Below are 22,498 nucleotides of genomic sequence, written 5' to 3' on the forward strand. Positions count from 1 at the left end.
AAAAAAAAAAAAAAAAAAAAAAAAAAAAAAAAAAAAAGAAAATGAAACCTACATGTTCTGTGTACACCTTACATACTTCATGAGGGAACTGAGGAGAGATGTCACTTTGGATTTGTAGTTATCATAGACGTTTGGGATTAGCTCTTCCTTTTATGTTTGGCTAGGCTATAAGGAACATAAAATTTTTGTTTTTGATGTACGTACCCACAGAAAAATCTTAACACATTTGAATGACAGTATGTTATGAGTAAAGGAGCATAAAGAGTGTGACTGAGATTAGACTGTAGGGTTGAGTGGTTGCTCCCTTGTGTCAGACTGGCCCTCTCATCTCAGGGAAGAGAGTTTAGTAGAGTTTATTATGATTCTTTGTCATCGTAACACATGAAATCTGAATGAAGGTTTACTTTCACAAAGAACAAAATGCTAACTACAAAGGAACAAGCTCTTGTGAGGCATCTCTGTTGTCTGCAAGGGCCAAACATGAGTATGTTTTATTAAACACCCCAGATATAACCACATCCATCTCATTTTTCAGGATGCAGTAATGAAAATGAGCTTAGGCTCCACTGGAAGTCCATGTGCAAGTAGAAATTTCTTTTGAATTGAATGAGAATTTCTAAGTGAAGGTAGTAGGCATGTGCCACTCTGACTTTTATAATACCTGTGTTTAGAATGAGTGGTGTTAGGAAGTATTCCCAGCCTGTCTGGCATTTCCATATTTGAACTGATTATTCTTAAAACAAATTAAGATTTCTGTTGTTATGATTAAATAGGAAAGAACCAAGAAACCTATTGGTTATGCAGAATATCTTTTAATAACTTACCAGTAAGAGACTGACATAACACAGAAGAGCTGGTTATTCCTGGAATTTATTTAGAATTTATCTCTACTTGATTTTAAATAGATATTGTTAGAAGATGAAAGTTATCTCCCAGTGTTCATCTCATTCCACCTGATCTTTAATAGATTTTGTGGCAATCAAAAGCAAGTTAGCTTTTACTCCTGTTTTTAAAACTGCCGACAAGATATAAACAAGAAAATGATCATTAAAATTAATTTTCTAAATAGTTCAGTGAGGTGGAATATCCCTATTATCCCTAATATCCTTATTTGCATTTCTTTCATTTAAATTTTGACAGTTTGCCTCAAAGAAACCACAGATTGCCCATCAGACTCAGTGTACAGAGGGTTTATAACTCCAGTGGGTGCTGTTTTTTTCAACTTTGTTGGCATAAGTATTGCAATTTTGTCAGTAACTTGCATTTAAATAGAATTGAACTCCTTGCCTCCTTTCCCCTTCTGTCCTTGAATTGGTAAATCTGCTTAGTCAGTGTAGAGAATTCAGCAAGGGTAATGCTTTTTGAGCTCCTATCATCATCTGTTCCTTTCTAATGATCAAATAAAAACTGCAATCTCAGTCCTAAATTACTTAAATGCTACGATTGGTTCTATATATTACCAGGAATTATTTGTTAATTTACTTATTTATTTGCTTATTGTATTAAGTGTAGTGTTTAAGTCTTCAAGCAACTGCAGAGAGGAAGTTAACTGTATGCATCTCTGAACTTCATCTTGCCTGTGGTGGAAAGAGGCAGTGCAATTTTCAGAGAAATTAAGGAATAAATTATACAGGAAAAAAAAGTGGGAGATTTTTATTGCTGTTTTCAGAGTTGTTTTTTTTCCCAACAATGATATAAAAATGTAAAAAAAAAAAGGAATAAAATATTTTTGTTTTTTTTTTTTTTTTGGAGCTCTGTGTGTGTGTGTGTGTTTGTTTTATTTTAGAATTCCCAACTGGAGCTGCTTCGAAAGTGAGGAATAACATTCATTGTTTTTTAGAAAAAAAATATAAAACTTTTCCATGGTTTTAAACGTCCTGTGTGACATATTACAACCTACACTTTGTCAAATTGCACTTGTCAGATTGTACAGGGTAATGTGACAGTACGCGATACGACTGAAGGGAGATGACATGATCTGTCAAGTACAGTGTTTCATGTGGAAAGTTATAAACAAATTATTGGATTCTACCAAGAATGTTCATGTATTTTTCTGTGCGCACAGCAAGTTTTATTGAATGTTGCATATTTTGAAGATTTATGTATGTATGTATGCTGATGATGTGGGAGAACAGTCTTGTATGGTTATTAATTAACAAAAGCTAGGATTTTGAGAAGCTTTGAGTTAATTCATGATAAATATCATGATAATATTAATATATTAATTATATATATATTCATATATATATAATTAATATTAATATTAATATTAATATATTCATATATTCATATATTAATATGAATTTATCATAATATCATGATAAATCCACCAATGTTGTTTTTTTTTCCCCCCTTTCTTCTGTAGTTGTAATCTGTCAAGATTAAATTTCAGTGATGTGTCGTTCTATCTAACATGCACAATTACAAGTTTTTCAGCCATGGACCTAAAAAATTAAAGTAGAAATATTTTTCATGTAAGCAAAAGAATTTACATTGTAAACCCTCCATTAATAGTCTGTGAATCTCAAGGGAAATGCCATCAAAGAGGTGCAATGCTTTCTTGTTGATTTCCATTCCATTTCTTACTTTCCTGTGCTTGATATGTATATGGAATCCAGTCAGTGCCCAGTAAGGATCTGATACTGAGCTGGTGGAAGGTAGACAAATAGGGTTCTTGACCTCAGAGACAGCTAACATTCTATAAAGGGTCACATTGTTAATTCTTGGCCAAGCTTATTATGTATTTATTTGAAACTCAATTTTGTGGCATTTTTTTGGTAAGCGGTTTCCTCTGGAACTGACAACGTTGAGTTCTTAAATTTTAATCTTTATTCAATTTATTCGCTTTAATGTTGTACGACATAAGTCATATATATTTGTATAACACAAAGAAAAAATGCACAGTGTTGGTCTTCTGTTGCATAATTAATTCTTTCAGTGAATTCATTATGTAAATTCAAGAGGAAGAGTTTAGTATTTCAAGTAATTATTTCACTTTATTTTTGTTTACTTTTCAGCAAGTATGTAAAATTGATACTACGTCTGTAATTAAAATGCCAGATGGAACAGTAAAACCCTGGAAACTGGAAAAAGTAGTAGTCAGTAATGAAATACTGTAGAGCTCTGAAATGTGGATACGGCTGTAGAAATAAGCAGGACATTCTTTTGAAGCAAAAAGGAATGCATAGATGTAATTCCTTCAAAAATATCAGGTTAGAAATCTGTTTGTGCTAGAAAATACATTATTTTAAGTCTACTGTTTATAAGTAGAAGATATGAATAGGCATATCCAGATAAATGTGAATAATTCCTGTAAAAATGTGTTTTTGTTTGTTGTAAGTTGTTAAAATACTTTGGATGTATCTTAGACCTGTCGCCATTGCTGTTTAAGACCAAATAGCAGTATGGAAACTAAAATGTGCTCAGTTGTGTATGTACACAATTCTACAAATGACATGACTTTTCCTTCTGTAAGGGAGTTGTTTCGGTCCAGTCTGCTGAGGACCCTTCTGGATATGTTTGCATTTCTTTATGGCCAGTAGGTTACTTACATAAATGTACTTTATTTCTTTGAACACAGACAAGCCATTCAATATCTATTCTGGGTTTTGGAACAAGAGATTTGTCTTAGTAAAGAAGTACGACCAAAGTTTCTTTGAAGTTCAGTCTTAAGCTAGCATCTACGCTGGTAAGACCTAACTCACTGATTGTCATAGTGGTGGATTCTGGGCTATTGTGAAAACGTTTAACTTAAGCTAAAAAAGTGGATCTGTTCAGAGTGTTTGAGCTTTGATTAATGGATAGTCTTTTATTTTTCCTCATTCTATGCAGTTTTTCTTCACATACCGTATCATTCCTGATCTTCCAGCACCGCTTAATATTATTCCCTTGCATGTTGGAAAACGATCCTTGTTAATAAGTATAACAGTTTTCTCCTGTTAATTTTTCATTTCTTCTTTTTTTCTGAATTTTCTCCTGTTACACTGCAGGCTTTTAAAAGTGTTTAATCCTTTTATAATGAGTAGTTGCCTGTAATTCAATCTCTTTTATGATGTCTTTATGTGCAAATTGTGCCTTTTAGCTTACAACAGATAGCTCTCTCAGTGCAGATGAGGGCTCCAATACATGTTATCCATCCTTCTTGTATCATTAATTTAGTTAAGCTGTTCCTGAATTTGGATACCTTGCTGTTTTTTCTTACACGTGTGCAACAGAGGTGTTTTCATAACGTAACAGCATATATAGCATTTCTCTATTTTCAGTTCTTCATGTGTTTTGGCAGCAGGGACAAAGTCCACTTACAGAATTGTATGTGACAGAAGCTGGAACATACTTTGGATAACCACCAATGTGGAGAAAGTTGAGAACTTCATGTTGAGTATTGTGACAATCTTAAACCCATAGAATTGGGAAATATGGCTTGGTGGAATGGTGAAGGCAATGCAGAATAAGTACTGATTCAGAGGAACAGGGTTAATCAGAAGGAACGGGAATAAGTGGAAAAGATGTTGGAGTTCTGGGATTGTGAAGTTGAGGAGAATGAAGGAGGAAAAACAGATTTACAGCTGAACAGCTTCTATGAAACAAAGTTGGAAGAGTTCTAGTATATTAACTTACTTCAAAGATAGTCTTAATTTGATGTATGCAGCATCAGAGCTCTAGTTCCAGCACTGGATACTCTTGTAGCTTTGTAGAGCCTTGATAAAAATGCATCCCACAGAAGGGGAGAGTTTAAGAACATTTGTGTTCTGCTTTGTGATGAAGTGAGAAGCAGTAAATTAGGACCAGACTTTGGGGGTTCATACATTCAAGCAAACTGATTAATGTTTTTTCTTACTTCTAAGTAACTGTTCAACAGATAAAACGTGAGTAGTTTGCTCTTTTTTTTTTTTTTTCCTGTGGCTTTTTAATTTTGTGTTGTGAAATAAAATGAATATGGAAATAAAGTTAAACATGGCTCAGTGTGTTCTTGTCTCTGAATCAATTGAACTATTTCTGCACTGAAGAAGATTACATCATGAACTCAATTATCACGTTTTATTTCCACTGTAATTTTTCTCAATTTAGAGGCTGCTTATTCTATTAAAAGAGAAGACTTGAGCTAATGGTGATTGGTGATCTTCCCTACTGACTTCTTTTACTGATTTAAATCAAATTTAGTTGTGCTATTGAGGATGTTATTTAATATCTATCACTTCATTTATCTAATTTAAACACAGGAAAAGATTCAGAACACATTTTCTGTTATACAGGGACAAATAAGGACGAAACAGGTTACATTACAACTAAGGGCTGAATCTATACTGAACTCAAATGTGTCTAGGACATCTCCTGAGTTCTTTGACCAAACCTCTGTGATGGCAGACTATTTGGAAGGCCCAGTTATGATTTTATTCTGTTCCAACCAGTGAACCGTGGAAACAAGTTCCAGCTGTAGTTTGGCAGTCAAATGTTCCAGAGCTGTCTATAAATGAGTCTATGTGATCTCCTCTGGTACAGTCCCAGCACATATTTGCAACATCAGCTGTATGCTAATCCAGTGGAAAATGTGTAATCTTTTTCCTCCTTCCCCAGCGTACTTAGGGTTTTAAGTTCTACAGCATCTTTAATTACCGTTATTGAAGGTCTTTCAACTTTGAAAATTGGAAATACATTTCACTAGAGACTACAGCCCGTGATAATTGGCGCTTTGTTTGCAGTGTCTGCACAATGCTGTTCTTATTTCAGTCTGTTTTATTGAAGATTGTTTCCTGATTTTCAAATAAGTTTAAAATTAAAAGAGTCAGATTTCTATCAAGTAATTTTTCTTTGTGGAAGTGAAACTAGTTTTTTCGAATTGTGATTTAGCAAAGTCTGTTTGGCTTAGAAAGATAGATTTGAGATAAAGAGTGGCATCGCTTCCATTGCTCTACGTTGATCAGAACAATGTAATTGTCACAGCTTTGAATTTGTTTTTTTTTTTTTTTTAATGTAATTATACATTTTCATATTAGAATAAGTGTCAGATTGCTAGAAAGTTCTCCTAAAAGATGTGTGACTTCTTTCAAGTAAATCATTTCATTCAACTTAGTTGTATTCACTTATACCAGTATTTTGGACAAGATTATGAAAAAAAAGTACTGGCATGATGATCCTGAAAGACTGCCGCAGAGTACTTTCACTTTTTACGTCGTATTTCATAAAATAGGAGTTGACATTTATTTCATGTGAGCAATTAAAATTGGATGTGCTGGCTAATATTTAGTGTTCCACATTGAAAATTATGCATTCAGACAATGATGAGTCATTGAATCAAGTTGTCTAGAGCAATTGAGGACCTTGGGCAATTTTAGTAAGCAACAGGACAAAGCTCTGAGCAAACCAGTCTGAACTCAGAATCAATTTTGTGCAGGTTAGAATAGAGACCTCCTGAGGTCTCTTACAGCTTGAACTTTCTTTTAACTCAATTTAAATTTGATAGGAGTTATTTTTTGTCCTACTGTGCAATTCCAGCACAAAATTTATAATAATTTTCTTACAAAAATTAATATCTAGTTATGTTTTGTTGCCAGGAAGATTTTTCCTAATTTCCTAAGAAACTGCTGTTTACAGGCTGAGTTTACTTAAAAAGTTTAATTCAATGTCATTTTTATCAACAAAATTTCCTGAAAATTAATGGTAGAAATCTGTTGCGCTCCAAGTATTTTGATGGCCAGAGGCTTTTGCGTGACTTATGTGAATTCAATGTTACCTATTTTTGGATGACAGTTGGTTATACTGGAATCCATTGTAATGTATTATTGTACACTAAAATATATCTAGGAAAACCCAAACAGTATTATAGTAATCATTGTCTGTGATTTATTCTACTCCTTGTAAATGTGTAATAGGTGAGACATGCACATCTTGTAAACAATTAGGTCATGGGAGACAAAGGTTAGAAAATATCTAAAATTAAAGGCTGAGCTATATTTAAGTTCTGGTGAAAGCAACTGAAAGAAAACGACTCAATTTCTTTAACAGAATATCAGATAACCACATTCAGCCTGTGAATCATCAGTCATCATTTCAACACAAACCAAATTGCTTTAAGTACCCAGAAGGCCTGATGCCATTTCAGGCATATTTTGATAGATATGAACTTCCATGATGTTACAGTGCTTGGATTCTGGTACATGCTCTCCCTTCTGGATTTAGAGATGAACTTTGGTGTGCTGTGCAGGTGTGTGAGTGTTAGATGTTTTCTTGCATTCTCACTGCTGCACCATAAGAGAATTTATTATTATTATAAATTATATAAATTATCTTTATTATGTAACAAAACTGTAAAGAATCATATGCAGGGTGTTGTAGATTTTTTCCTGATGAATGTTTGAGTTTCTTATTCCACTCTGCTTTTGAGTCCTTTGTTTTAAAGAGAAGTTGATAGTATTTAATATTTTGACTACTTTTTAAATTAAGATCCCAGAAATTTCCTCGGGGTTGACTTGACAAGGTAGTAAAAGTTGATGCTCTTGGAACGATTTTATGCATGCAAAGTGATGTCCTCTTGTGTGTCCTTTAAAAGAAACATGATTACAATGAAAATACGAAACAGTAGTTGTGAAAATGTTTGTCTTGTTTTAGCCATTCAGAGTTTATACAATAATATATTCATACTATAACATATTCTCTCCTGATGACATTTGTGGGAGAATTCAAGGAGTGACCACAGAACAGATCTAATTTTCATTATCTATTTTGTTGCTACTGTAGTCTGCAGATAGAAGCAGCTGAAACTAAGGGAGCTGGCTCATTTCCTGTGAGAGGACACCAGCACACAAGAAACTCTATACTGCTACCAGTTGTCATTTATTGTTAGTTTTTGGAGCTCCCAAGGCCAGCTTTATTTAATTGAAGTAAACAGGAGGTTTTATAGACTATGTAATTGAAAGTACTGCATAGTGTTTTTGTAAACCATAGTGGAGAGCAACAGAACTATTGTGCCTGAAAAAAATAGAGAAGTTTTTCTTCCCGTTAATGCTGTATAGGAAAACAGACAAAAATGAACAGAAAAAATAAAGAGAAATTTATAGCATATTATTTATGAAGAGTAAATAAGAGCTATTCATGTGCAATGTGGCATTTATTTAACGTACTGAGGAAGAACCAGTAAGCTGAGTTGAACAGAGCTCCTGAAAACATCTGAAGTAGTAGTAAATATTGTAATTTACTTTTTATTATTACAGTACCTTTATATAGAGGGTATTTCATTGCCTATTTCCAATCAATATTATATAATGGGATTACTTTATATGATCGTATTTTCTTCCTTGATGTCATATGTAGAATAGTCTGCAACCATGCTTATTTCTCAGCACTTAGACCTTTGCAAATTACTTTGATATAATTTAGTGAATTTACATTTTTTTGACATAGTTCTTCTAAACAAAAGTTTTGCTTCAGAAAGAGTCTTTTGTCTTCATCTTTCTGAATTCTTTCCATTGTTTTCTATGTTTAGTTCACACTTGTGAATGTATGTTCTTACAGATATTAAGAAATGAAGTACTCTAGAAAAACAAGCAGTAGCTCATTGGCAAGTCGGGACTGTTTGTACTAGAAATTATAGCGTTAGGAAGAGCAACCTGTGTGGGAGCAAGGAACTTACAAAATGTGAGTTCCAAATAAGCTTTCCTTACTCATTGACTCTAGTGATTTATATTGTTCAACAAGCAAAATACCAAGGTATAAGTAATGATTCTGGTAGATACATGGTAATACTGATTGTAATTATTTAATTCATACAATACAATACATCATTTGATTCATACAACAGATAGTGTTGATATTTCTATAAATCTCTAAATACATTTGACACCACCATACTTCTGACTTTGTAAAATTCTGGATTCTTGGCTTAATTATTTATTTTGTCATTTTGTTAGGTCACAGATTAGTTAATGATGTTCATGTTGATGACGTTGATGTTTAGAATGCTTGGATGAACCTGTACTCTTGGATGACATACAGGATCCTAGGGTTTTTTGCCAATGGTGAATTAACACATTGAGAAGAAAACTGATTATGTCTAAGTTTGTCATTTATGCATTTTAATATATAATAATGTACCAATTAGACTAATAAGATAAATTTATTGACAAGAGCTATAGCTGATTTTGATGTTGTCCAATGGTAATTGAATTAGCAGGTCCTTGAACATGCTGAAACCAGTTAACTTCACTAACTCAATATAGGTGACTTCTCACAAAATACTGTTAGTTTTGACATTTTTAAAATGGCATTGTTACCCCTTGTTAAAGACACAAATAATTGGAATAGAAAAAGGATTTATTTAAAGACACGCCTGGTTCATCATTTTTGTGTTTCTCATTTATAAATATTTTATTTGATGTGAGATGACAATGAAAACATTCAGTAAATGGATTTGTCTTAATCCTTTCTATCTGATGAATAAATACATAATTAATTTTTGTGATTAGTTGCTAGTAATCCAGAAAATAATCCATGAAGCTTTAACTCACTAATTTTAAATTGTTCATATGCTGAGGTAAATAATAGGTGGATTTTGTGCCTAGAGGCTGCTGTAACAACAGCACTGAACACTCAGGTTCTGTGCTATCAGAACTGATAGTAAGAAGTGGTGTCAAAGGCTGCTTGCTGTCTCAGTCCTCTGGAGGAGCAGACAAATTTGTTGTCCAATTTTTTCAATCTTTTATTATTATTATTATTATTATTATTATTATGAGACAACAAGTAACAGTAATACGTGTTATTTCTAGCCATTGCTGTTATGAGGAAAAAATACCTGTCTGTATAAAATCACCCATTTTTAAGATGAAGTCATCACACAGTTTTGGTTGGGTTCAAACTTGTAACATAGAGTGAGAAAATTCTCCAAATTGCTTCTTTTCACTTCTTATATTTTGTATAGACATTCTTATACAGTCAAAAACAAAACAAAAAAAAGCACAGCCAAACAACTGGTGGGGGCATAGAAAAGATAAAAAGACTGTACTGTCTCTGAAATAACTTCTCCTGTTGATTACCTCCCTTCTACTTCCATTTGTTTCAATATTCATATTATGAAAGTTAAAGAGTAGCAGAATATTTTGCTTATTGTTGTGGTTTGTGGTGGAACTTGTGATCACAGAAGTTGGTACTTTTAAGGCTGCTGTATAGATCAAGTCAGTCCTGAGGCTGGCTTTGAGCTGTCAGTGCATATTAGTGCTGTATAACGCTGCCATGACCTCTGCTAAATTGCTTTTTTTTTTTTTCCTCCTTGTGTTGCTCCACTGAATGGAAAAAAAGAGAACACTTTCCTGAGGTGTTTGCTATCATGGAAATTAGGAGGATAGGCAGAGAATTGGTTTATGCTACCCAAGACTCTTGGAATTGTTTTTTTCTTGCAGTTTTTAGTCCGCCTTATGTTGCTTAAGTTGAAACTGGCTGATGATCCTCTATTCCTTAATGGGTAGTCTTTAAGACAAATTAGCCTTAGAAGCTAGAAGTGACGACTGGAAAAGCAGAGATAGCTAGATGTTGGGTTGAAGTATGTTGTAGGCAAGCACTCTGCTGAAAGTATGGCTCGATTATATCTGGGTAGGTTTTTTTGGTAGGCAGTAATGTAAAACCTGGTATTCATTGCTGCCATTTTTTGCTGTGTACTTCCTAGTGAGTTGGTTGTGCATTTGTCACTGGTGTAGTCTGTACAACATTTGTCAGCACGTTCACAAAAGCCTATTCCCCCTCTGTACTAAAAAAGAATCTTTCATTTCTAACTTCTTTGCTTGTAATTGTATATACTTACTAATTTGCTACTGGCTTGAAATGTTCACCTCATTCTGTAAAGATCATAGCTGTTAAATGTTCATGATTTATTTCTTTCACCTAATTCAGATTTCTTGACTTAGGCTGTTCAAGATTGTCCTGAGTGACAGAATGAAAAATACTGAGTGTGTCTGGCTAGCTAATGTCTTGTTAATTCAGTATTTTTGATTAGACCAAGCTCAGGCAGCTGAATACTACCTACAGTATTCTGGTGGCGTTCAGGAAACAGGAGAACCTTCCTTTTTCTGGCTTTCTCTCTTTTGAAATGTGAATTTATATGATCATCATATATTGGTCAGTTACTGCATTGCACGAACCTTTAAGAAAGATGTAGATGATGCAGGTATTTCCCCTTTTTGAATTGTTAAAGGTAGCTTGGAAGTCAAATTGCAGAGTTATCCTTTATGTATTTTCTCATCATTGCCTCAGGTCACTCACTGATGAGCTTCCTTGTTCTTGTGTGTATGTGCATTTATCTTGACAGGAGATTTTACCAACTGACTATTTTCCTTCTTTTAGTGCAAGTGTTTTTCTAGTTGGAAGTAAATGCCTGAGAATTACAGACAGGCTTGGGAGAAGAACAACAGGCAACACTGGATTTATAATGATGAGAGATTTCATATTATGACACATACGTATGCATGTATAATATGTACAACAGTCACTTGAATGACAAATGGAATAAAATGTTCCCACTGTACATTTAAGTTGAATATTATATTGGTTAGGTAATCTTGTGTTTTTAAAGCATTCTGTTTCTGCATATTTTGATACCTGAGTGTTGTGATTCTTTTTTTTTCTGCTTTCATCTGAGGTGATATATATTATGATACTGGTCGTCATCAAATTTTCTGAAGAAATTTATCTTTTCTGCTTTGAAAAATGGAGCACTCAGGAGATTGCTATGAAAAACCTTGATCTGAGAATAATTATGTCCCCAGGCTGTGCCAGCTGATTTCGTCAACCCCTATGTTAGAAATCTATATCTAAAGTTCTATCATTCTATATTATCATGGTAAAAGTAAAGATTTTATGTTGCATTTGCATCAGGCCAAACAGAGGCTCAGTTATAGACATTAAAGTATGTTTTTAAAGAATGACTCATTAAAGTATTGGTTGGTTTCCACATTGTTCTCTCTTACCATTGTTGTCTTTTCCTAGAAGCCTACTCTAGTGTTTGATATTTTACTTACTAGATAAATATGTCTCCCCACTTCTTTAGACTCTAGCCTTTTGTTCTTGCTCCCAGTAGGAAAAGGACCAGTGTATGGCAGCTTCTTGGTTGTGAGCTCTTGAGTTGGGTTCTTGAGCTCATCTGTGTGAACTTGGGGATATCCTGGGAAGTGTCCACTGTGGTCGGCTATGTAGGTGCAGATTTAAAACAAACTACTCCTGAGTGACACAGACAGAAGCAGTGCATAATAAAGGAGATTTCTTCAAAATTGATATGTTATCCACTTTTGCAATGCCAAGATTATATATATATATTTAACATAACTCCAAACAGATTTACCAGTTTAGACACTCTGTTTGCTCATATTTCATGTAATGTTAATGAAAAATGAAAGCTATTTTCCTTTCTTGTCAAAACAAGTTTTTTAACCCAGATGAATGGTGAGTACGATAATGTAGGTAACGTTTTTATTACTGGCGACACTTACTTGTAGCAACTCTTACTATGTAACTCCAGGACACCAATAGCTATCTGGCAAGAAGCATCTCTTATTAATTAAAACAGCAACACTACTATCACCATCACCAACAAAAACTTTTCAGGAGCGCAGAAGACTTTGGCAACTACAAGTCAATGCTGCAGCTATTAAAACTAGCATGAGTTTTGCAAATCTGTTTGTGCAGTGGTTTGGCCCTGATAGTAAGCACTGCAATGAGGCAACTCTCTTAGAAATGAATTCTTATATTGTAGGAACCTAGCTGTAAATGAGCAGTGCCTGCTGTGCTGTGAGTTGTGTTTGAGGCGGATGGTTGTTCTCAATTGGTTAACTTGAAAATGTATTCACATGCATTTGCAGGAACTTGTTTTCCACTAAAAACGTGTTCATTTACTGGTTTCCCTAAAGACACCATCAGGTAGTGTGAAGATGCAAATTATGTAAGTGGTAGTGGTTACTGGTGTAGACATATGCTGAAAATACTGCTGTAGTGGAAATGCTAACTCATGGCTTGCACCACTGATTGAGCACCTGGTGGGAGGGCAGGGCTGGCACAGGGGAGCTCAGTGCATGCAATGAACCTGAGTGACCAGAAGGGGGTGAAACCAGGATCCACCTCTTCCCAGACCTCATTTAAGGATTGGCAGTGGAGGTAAGGGGGATCTCACTGGGCTTTCCTGCGTACCTGAGACCTTCCAAAAGTAAGCACCTCCTTTCCTTTATTTCTGTGCTTACAGCTGTTGCATTTGAGCAGATCTACACTTGCTGCAGCCTAGGACCTTGCTGCTCTGCCGTCATTGCTGTGCTTTCGATCGTGTTACAATTGCATGGTTTACAAATGAATGTAATGATTTTTTTTAAGTTTGATGTTCCACTAATTATGGGAAATTTTGGTACTTGAGAATTAGTTATGTTAGTAGATTAAAAACTCATATACATTTCAAGCTATTTTTATTTTATTATCAGTGAGGCCTGAATACGATACCTAATGCCTAATAACTTGTTAATCTAGCATTATAACATTCTCAGGACTTTTAACAGAGATCATTTTGGGTGAGAATATGGAGGTTCTATTTAGAGAGCAATAAAACTTGTCTATTTGCAAGCTCTCTACCTTATGGATTCCTGACAAATCTGGAGGATAAAGAAGAGAAGCATAGAAGCATACTGCTAGTGCAGATCTTTAAAATATATTGATGGATATAGCGGCAAATGGGATTAAATACAAGTAAAATAAAAACAGTAAAGGATTTTAAAAAAAGTTAAATAATACAAAATGACAAGGAAAGAGGATGAAGTGTTTCAAGAGTAAGATCAATTTAACTATAAAAAAGCAATGGAAGCTGTTCAGGGAAAGAAGGGTAAAGTTGCAAGGAAAGGTAAAAACAGGAAATAAAGACGTACTAAACTGAGGAAGGAAAAGAAGTCCGAGATTCACAAATAAAGACACCAGTACTTGAATAAAGATGATTATGTGCCACTGTGAATGTGGTGGTGTTTTCAAATGCAATTAGTTTCTTGTGTTTCAAGTAGTATCTCAACTTCTGTCTGAAATGAAATTGGCTTTAAGAAAAGTATCCTTGCATTCTGCTAGAAATCAAATGCTGAGAACATAGTAGGCATCAAAAGGATGGTTAAACTGTGTGTGTTTCCTTCGGTTATTCTGCAAATGGGTAGAATTAAACTGAACCTCTTGGCTGTTATTTCTGTGCTCCTAAAAAGTTCCAGGAGAAGTGTGATGAGAAAGCCAATGTCAGATGTTCCTCATAGATAATAATATGCAGCTCTCTGTAGATATCTAGCGCTGATCAATTGACAGATGTCTGTCCTGATGTATACACTGTCTTTATAATCACTCTTTCCCTTCTGTCAAAAATAGTACTATGAGCATGTGTGCCCAAAATAAATGGGTCACTCAGTACTGATAAAGTGTCTCATTCTGCTGCTTATGAATGAGGGGATACTCTTACTTTTCTCTACAGGTCTAGTAGGTTTTAAATAAAACTGCACTGCACTGTTTTTTGGTAATTTACAGTGCAGTAATCAAATCTCAACAGGTTGTCAGTTGGGCAACAGGTTGTATTTGTAAAACACAGCAATCTAAAGCAATTGTACTTCTGAGTTGTTGAGCAAGTGGCCATGAATGTCAGGGTTCAGCATTTCAGAATGAAGTGACACCGCCTTTATTTTTAACTTAAGGCATATATGTGCCCAATGGAAAAATACTGTGGTAGAAAACGAGGGAAATTTAACCACTGAATGTGACTCAGGGAAGCAGGTGTAGAGGAATCTTTCTGGCCTGGTACAAAAAAAAAGCTGACAGCAGCAGTTGCCGTGAAAGATTAAAGCAGCCAATTACTGAGGTACAGGGAAGGGTGTATTACCAGCTCACTGTACATGGTCAGTGATGTAGCAGTCATAAAGAAATGCAACTGCATGGCTTCTGTGATTGAATTGTTGGGAGAGGAAAACTCAGTTTTCACTCAGCTATTTTGTACGTTTTGTGAAAGAAGAAACAAAATCCATTTTCAGCAATTAATGTCTCTTGGAGGAAGGTACTAAATTTAAGAAAGCAAGAGAGAAATGGGTAGAATGATGGGAAATCATTGCTTGTGGGTTTCATAAGAGCTGTGTCACAGGTGTCATGGTGGGTTGACACTGCAGTACTTTTCTGCTGCTACTTAGGAAGTTAATTCAGAGAAAATTATTTCTAATTATGCAGACAGATACAATTTTAGAGTGGGGCACAGGGATTTAGCCATGTGATACCCATTAATGTTAATGGAACTCATGCAGCTAAACCACTCTTCACTTTTATGAAAAAGGTATCCCAGAGAGTTTACATGAAGACGTAGCTGTCTGTCTCACAGCTAGACTATAAATCACAGCTGCAATGTGTACAAGTAACATAGCAGGAGAAATGAGCTATTTAGGATAGTGACTTTTTTTTTTTTTAAGTTTTGTGAAAAGCTAAATCTTAGGTACTTGAGAACCATCACTTTTCTAATGCTTTTAGTTAATTAGCTATTTGAGCATGTTAATGATTTGGCATAGCTGCATTGCTGTTCCTCACGACAGCAAATGCTGAGGTAAGCTGTCAGGTTGAGCAGCATTCTGCTTGCCTTTCAGCTCTCTGTCTGACGTGACTCCCTAGTTCATGTGATCTACCTCTAATGGTGTTTCTTTCTCTACTGTTGTGAAGTCTGAGAATTTAAACCCCAGCAGCTGATATAGGATAGAGTAAGGTAGATAAAAATAGTTGATAACTGCACTAAAAACATTGTGGGAATGAATTATGGAGCTGCTGGCATATGTGAGTGAGAGGAAAAGGAATTAAATAAGGATGATCAATTTTTGACTTCAGCATCCAGCATCCATCACTAACTCTTACTGCAGAAGACTACAAAACCAATAAGAAAATTCATTTAAATCCAGCAAACTTGAACTGAATAGATATTCAGTAGTTTAAGAACAGAGATACTAAAAATACAAATTTCTGCAAAAGAAAATTTCTTTCCTTGAGAATAGTTCAATGCAGAGAAACAGATGAAATAAGTGCTTTAACATCTCATTTGAGTTCTCCCCATTCATGCGAAGTCTGAATATCCAAAATCGTTATTTTAAAAGCCTTTTTGCATTTTTTCCTCTTTATTACTTTTTTTTTTACTACCACTTTATTACTATTATTTACTTTAACTATTTAAAAATGTATTTAAAATTACGATTACAAAACAGTAGTTTTCTGATTTTTAAGGAACAAAATTTTTCTTCTGAAAAATTTTTCTTCTTCTCTTCTTTTCTTCTTTTCTGATTTTAGGAAGCTGGAGGGAAAAAAATAGAAGGACTTAATAAATAGATGTTGATTAAACCACTAAATAAAGTCTGCAGGTTTTATAACTTGGAGTGAAGCCAGGAATGCAATGGTTGTATTCATCCTTGACTGAGCAAGCTGCATAAGAGGAGGGCACCTGCTGAGAACAGTGGAATATACAGCAGGAGCAGTAATGCAGTGGCACAGCTAATTAGAATTCCTGTAGGCTTTATCAACAGGTCTGCAAAATACAATAATTACAATGTGACTGTGAAAACACGTCACTTTGATGTTTTTGAGATGTGACAAACTAGCTTAAAATTACCCAGCTGAAAATTATCACTTAAAGTCTTTTCAATAGTGATATACATATAATGCATCTGGTACGACTGATTTTTTGCAATTACTGCAATCAAAGCTAACAGTAATTTTACTTTTGGGTAAGCTGTAAAATGCATACATACATTTCTACAGACTGATACTGAAATGAAGTTTGATCGGTAAAAAAAAAAGTCTTTTATCTAGGTGCAGCTAAAGAGTCTGTATTTGTCTGAGAGAGGTATGATCCTGGTAGGAGAGAAAATGGCAGCATGCAGTAGATTTGCATAAAGACTGCCTGATATTTACGTCTGGAAAATGTTCTGGGAAGATTTAGTTAATTGAGTCAGCTATTTTAAAATGAGGCTGGTAGCGGTAGGCAAAGTCTAATAACTGAAGGTTTGAAAACAGGAAATTGATGGTTAAAGCTTGACATTCCACCTGCAAATTATTCTGTTGAAAAGAAAGGCAGAAAAAAATATACACTAGTTGACAGGACGACATGTCAGTGCCTTTATTAAATCTTTGTTGTAGGTACAAATTGAGGTCTGTTTCAAACCTGCAAAGCACTTCTTAAACATTCTGCAAAGTTGTCTTTTTAAATGCTTACGATAGAATAATGCAGTTGAAGTTTTTCTTCTCTGATCATTGTCTGGATAAAATAAGTGTCAGTGGCATCTGTGAGCTCTGTTACATTAGTGTCAGTACTGTGATTGCATGGCTAGTGCTGGAGGATGAAAGAGGAAAGGTGCTGGTGGGGGGGAGCAAGTGTTTGGGACCTGTGTAAGTGAATCTGTGTAATTTTTGCTGGTTTTGTTTTTGCTGGGCTCTTCAGTGCTTTCCCGTCTTTTTAAGCAGTGTGGTGCAAGTTACAGCTTCAGCAGCTTTCCTCATTTTTTCCAGCCACCTTTAAAAAATTAGAGTTATCTGCAGCAGTAACTCAAAAGAAGCTCTTGCAGAGCTTCATTTCTGTGTGAAAAGTAGATACAGCATTGACCTCAGATGCTGTAGTAGTTTTCTGGGTTTTAACAGAATTAACATAAAGGACAGTACAGGGAACTCCATTTAAAAACAACAAAAAAAAGTGTTGTAGCTGAGATTTTTCTTTAAAAACAAACAAACAAACAAACACAAAACCAGCAAGAGGCAGGAGGTTAAAAATATTACCTTGTCTACAGGCTGCTGTGAAAATATATGCATGCAATTGCGTTTACAGATGTGATTGTGGGCATATAAAAAAAAAAAAAAAAAAAAAAAAAAAGAATCTTTGAAATAGTATTACTTGAAACACAGCATATTTTCATCTGATACATGGAAGAACCCTCTGGATTTTTTTTATTACTTCTGCTAGTTCTTGCTGTACTTCAGATCAAGCAGGCCTAATTAGGAAAGATACTAAGAAAAGCTTTCTCTCAGGGCATCTTTTTTTCTTCAACTATTATATCAGTCTTTCAGGAGGCATTATTATGCTATCAACCTAATAACTACCGTATAATAAAGTAGCTGTGCAGCTGGCCGCGTTCAGCTGTGGCAGAGGTGCTGAGTTCTGGAGCTGCACTGCCATCTATTGGAAAAGCAGTGATAAATCTTTCCATATGCAGTAGTGGAGTTCTTTTTCTAATAAAACCCTAGTAAAGTTGTAAATTACTTTGCAGAAAGATATTTCACATTACATGTGTATCTGTTCGGATATGGTGCTCAGGGGCATGATTTAGTGGTGGGTCGTTAGAGTTAGGGTAGTATGGTTTGGTTGCGGTTGAACTTGATGGTCCTGAAGCTTTTTTTCCAACCTGAACAATTCTATGATTCTATGTAGACTATATCTCCAATATAGTTTTAGCTACAGAAGAAATACAAATTTTACCATCGAGAGATAAGTTAATGTGTTCATGGTGATATACCTAAGGAATGACCTTTTTAAGTACTTTTTTTTTCCCTAGGTTAAAGTGTATGTGTGCCATAGAGTGTCTTATATGTGGTCACGAAGTGCAGCAGAATTTATTTTATGTGTGTTTCTCTGTTATTATTTATCCTTTAAAAATGATATTTAGCTAAAATTTGAGGCAAATGTACCTTGAAGTAGGGGTAATTTGCCATCAATACTGAAGCACAAGGTGCCATGTTCTTGGATTATTTTATGTTTCCTCTACAAAAAGAAGAATGAGAAACATTGTATGTCATGGAATCGTGGTCTTCTTGAGGTGGAAGGAGTCCTGGGAGGTGTTACGCTGCTGTCCAGCTCAGAGCAGTGTGAGTGCTTGTATCGAGTTCAAACTTGGTGGCTTTGGACTTTGGTCCTGAGAACCTCCAGCAGTGGGGCAGTCAATGATGTTGCTTAATTATATTCAAAACTGAGGAAAAAAATTTCATCTATCTGGTCATAGTCTGTCTCCACTTCAGGAAAATGAAAAATTGGAAGCTGGCTTGTATTTTATTCTTAAGAAACTTGTGTATTGGCTGTAACTGGATGTTTATACATGATCATGTAACCTCTTTGGCACTTCATAGAAGTGTGACACTTGAAGATCAGCATCCCTCTTTTATGAGGCCACGGTGAATGCGTTCACTAATGTTTGGGAATCAGCGTAGGTGAGCTGTATATGTAGTACAGCTCATTTAATTCTAAGAATAAAATCAGTGCACTTTCTTCAAAACATACCAGTGTATACTTCTTATGTGGTAAAAATGTTATTTAATGATTGCACTTTGTTTTCATTTAGTTTGAAGTATAACATGGACACAGACATACTTAATTACTTTATTTTTTTGTATGTTTAGTGAGGATTTTGCATAGTGTAGTGTCAGAGATAATGCATAGCAGAGGTTGAACCTTCCATAATATTCCGTTACATCTTGTTGCTGTGTGACAGATGGCAGCAGGGAGCAGTTTGGCAAAATGGCGTCTGACATGAAAGTGCACATGAAGGTGTGGAATTGAATTCCTTCATGCAGAAAAAATGGCACGCAGTGAAATTAATCAATCCTTGCTGAAAGTCTGTGGAGAAAGAACAGGGAATGAGAGCACGGTGATGCGGGATGGTGCATTTCAGCAGTGGCAACAGGAAAAATGGTCACCACTGTTGGTACACTTTTTTATGAGGGTCCTATGCAAGCCATTGTTCATCACTGGCGAAAAGCTAATGTTGGTGACTATGTTCAAAAGCAATGGTTTGTAGCTGAGACTTTATCCAGTAGTGTTACTGTGCTCTTTTTATCTCCTGTATTTTCCATGGAAATAAATAAAGGCATTACTTTCAGAGAGACCTGTGCACATTTTGAAGAAAGTCTCTTCTTGAATTACTGTGCTTGGATGATCTCATTGTTGATGCTGTTTGACTGATAAAACTAGGAGTGACTCTAGTTATTAGTTCAGTTTTCTAAAACGAGATTTATTTCATTTCTTATTAAAATGTTAGAGCTTCTGGTGTGCAGGGTGTGTTGTAAATAGAGTTTAAAAATAAGCCTAATAGTACTGCATTTGCAAAAAGTGTATGTTTTCCTTTGAAGTCAAGGAAGTCATTTATCATAATTACTCTTTATGCGTTCTGTGTTCCAGACAAGTTTATTTTTTTTCAGAGAATAGTTTCTTTTCAATATGGGTATAAATTTTCCAGGATCGCTGTACTGTAGTAGTCGCCTTCTTAACGAGAAGTTTCTTACCAGCAATCACTGGAAGGAATGGTTTATGTGTAGATTAACACCCTGGAGGAAATGCATTTTCTGTACGTAACTCCTAACAGAAATGGAGTAAATTTTACTGCTAGATTTCCAAGTCAAAACTGGCAGTACTGCTCAGCTTCACTGTGCTCTGTGCACAATATGCACAGTATATTTTCTGTCTGGATGCTGCAGTAAAGGAAAATTTTTGAAACAATATAGAATATTAAGTCTACTGTCATGTCAAAACACCACGTGGAAAATTATCTACAGTTATATGTACACAATCCAAAGCAAGTCTTTGTGACTTTTTGTGTATGCTGTGGTCTTATGTCATTTTAATGTTGAGGCCTAATGATTTTGTGAGACACTTCACTGAGTTTAAATGAATTTTGGCTAGTTTTGTTCAGCTTAGTTAACATAAATAATATTTTGTGTGTAGGGAAGTATGGCAGAAGTAACTCGTACATCCTCATGTCACAGATGGCAAAACACGAGGGAGCAGTGTTTAACCAGTGGGACTTGGCAGCAGATCTGCTTTTGGAAGGCTTCTGCTTCTGCATCACAAATAGTTTTAGTGAATTATTTTTATGCATAATTCCTTCTACGATAAATTGTCTCTTGTGAGTGCTGGCCATACCTCTATTTTTCAAACCTTCGTGGATAGCCCAGTAGTTTTCCTGTCTTTACAGCTGTATTTAGCTGTGATGTAATGTGTTTGTAGACACAGTATTTTCTAAATGTTCACTTCCATGATTCTGGTTCACTTACAATATGATCTTCATGTTTTGTGCTTAATCATTTGGATTTTTTGATCCTGCAGTTCTTTGAATTGTATCTTTTTTGAAGATGGTGAGTGAAATAGAAGTATGCAAACAGATAGAAATAGTGTTTAGAAAACGTGTACTTGAGCTTGTAAGAAACTCCATTTTGCAGTGAGCAAAGGAAATTAACTATTACCAAGTGCTGCATGTCAATCTTCCATTCTCGGTATCGTACTTCTCAGAGCTTTCTCTGAAAAGATTCAGCCATTACTGGAAAATAAAAATTCTGAGAATATTTATGTAGCTTTGAAATCCTCTGTTTTATTAACATAGAAAACATCAGACCCTGTGTGCATTCCAAAGTATTAAGAGAGGAGTTTTTTTAAAAGTATATTTACAATAACATTCCAAGCATAGAAAGCTTATAAATTACATCAGAAGAGTTGTCCCTGGCAGATATGCAGTTGCTGGCCTGTACTAGAATAAAAATAAACTAAGATATTGGTTCCCAGTTATCAGCGTGAACAGTGCTCTCTCCCTAAAGCATTGTTCCCATCCATTCTGCAATTTAAAGAGTGCAGTACTGCTTCGTTTGTTACACATGTTGCTATAATCAGGTTGCTGAGGTGTTTCCATTCCTTACATTGCTGGTAAAGTCAGTATACACTGATACTCTGAGTAAGCTGTAACTGAAATTTCTGTCCAGAGTTTTCCGTAACTGTGAGGTGGGTTCCCAAAATGTCATACTCAATAGAAAAGAGATGTTACCAGTGTAGCAGCGTTGTGATGTAAAAGATACTGCTTTAGAGGATTTTCATGATGGCATTATATATATAATTATAATTATATATTTATATATATATATATATATATTATATATACATATATATAATTATATATGGTAATTATAACCAACGTTAGTAACTTATATAAATAGGAAATTATTGATGTTAGGCTAATGCAATAAACTTTCACTGATAGCTCCTGAATAATGGAGCTAGACGTGCTAGTGCTGTGCACCATAGGAAATATTTCTCCCAAACAGTATTTCCTCAAAAAAAATAAAAAAAAATAAAAAAAATAAAAAAAAATTCCAAAAAAAAAAGAATTTGCAAAAAGGAAGGTGGCTATGATTTTTTAAGGCTTTAAGTCCATAATAGGAGTCATACCGGATATGTAGATTATACTGTTAGAGAACGCTAACAGGACAAAAGGCACAAAATCACTTTAAATCCTTCACTTCTTAATTTTTGTCATTCAGTGTAAGGAAGGTCACATTCTTAATAATTCTTCTGATTTATCTATTAATCAAACAGCATATTTCTAACTAATGGGTGGAATGAAGAAATATTTGAAGCAAAAATGTTCTGTGTAATGACAGTTCTTACACAGAATTTAATATACATACATCCCACAGACAGCTTTTCAGTTGCAGTCAAAGCAGCTCTACAACATAAAAATAAATAAGAAGT

The sequence above is a fragment of the Lagopus leucura genome, unplaced genomic scaffold, assembly GCF_019238085.1.
Source record: "Lagopus leucura isolate 7727_CA_CO unplaced genomic scaffold, USGS_WTPT01 Super-Scaffold_100016, whole genome shotgun sequence".
NCBI lineage: Eukaryota > Metazoa > Chordata > Aves > Galliformes > Phasianidae > Lagopus > Lagopus leucura.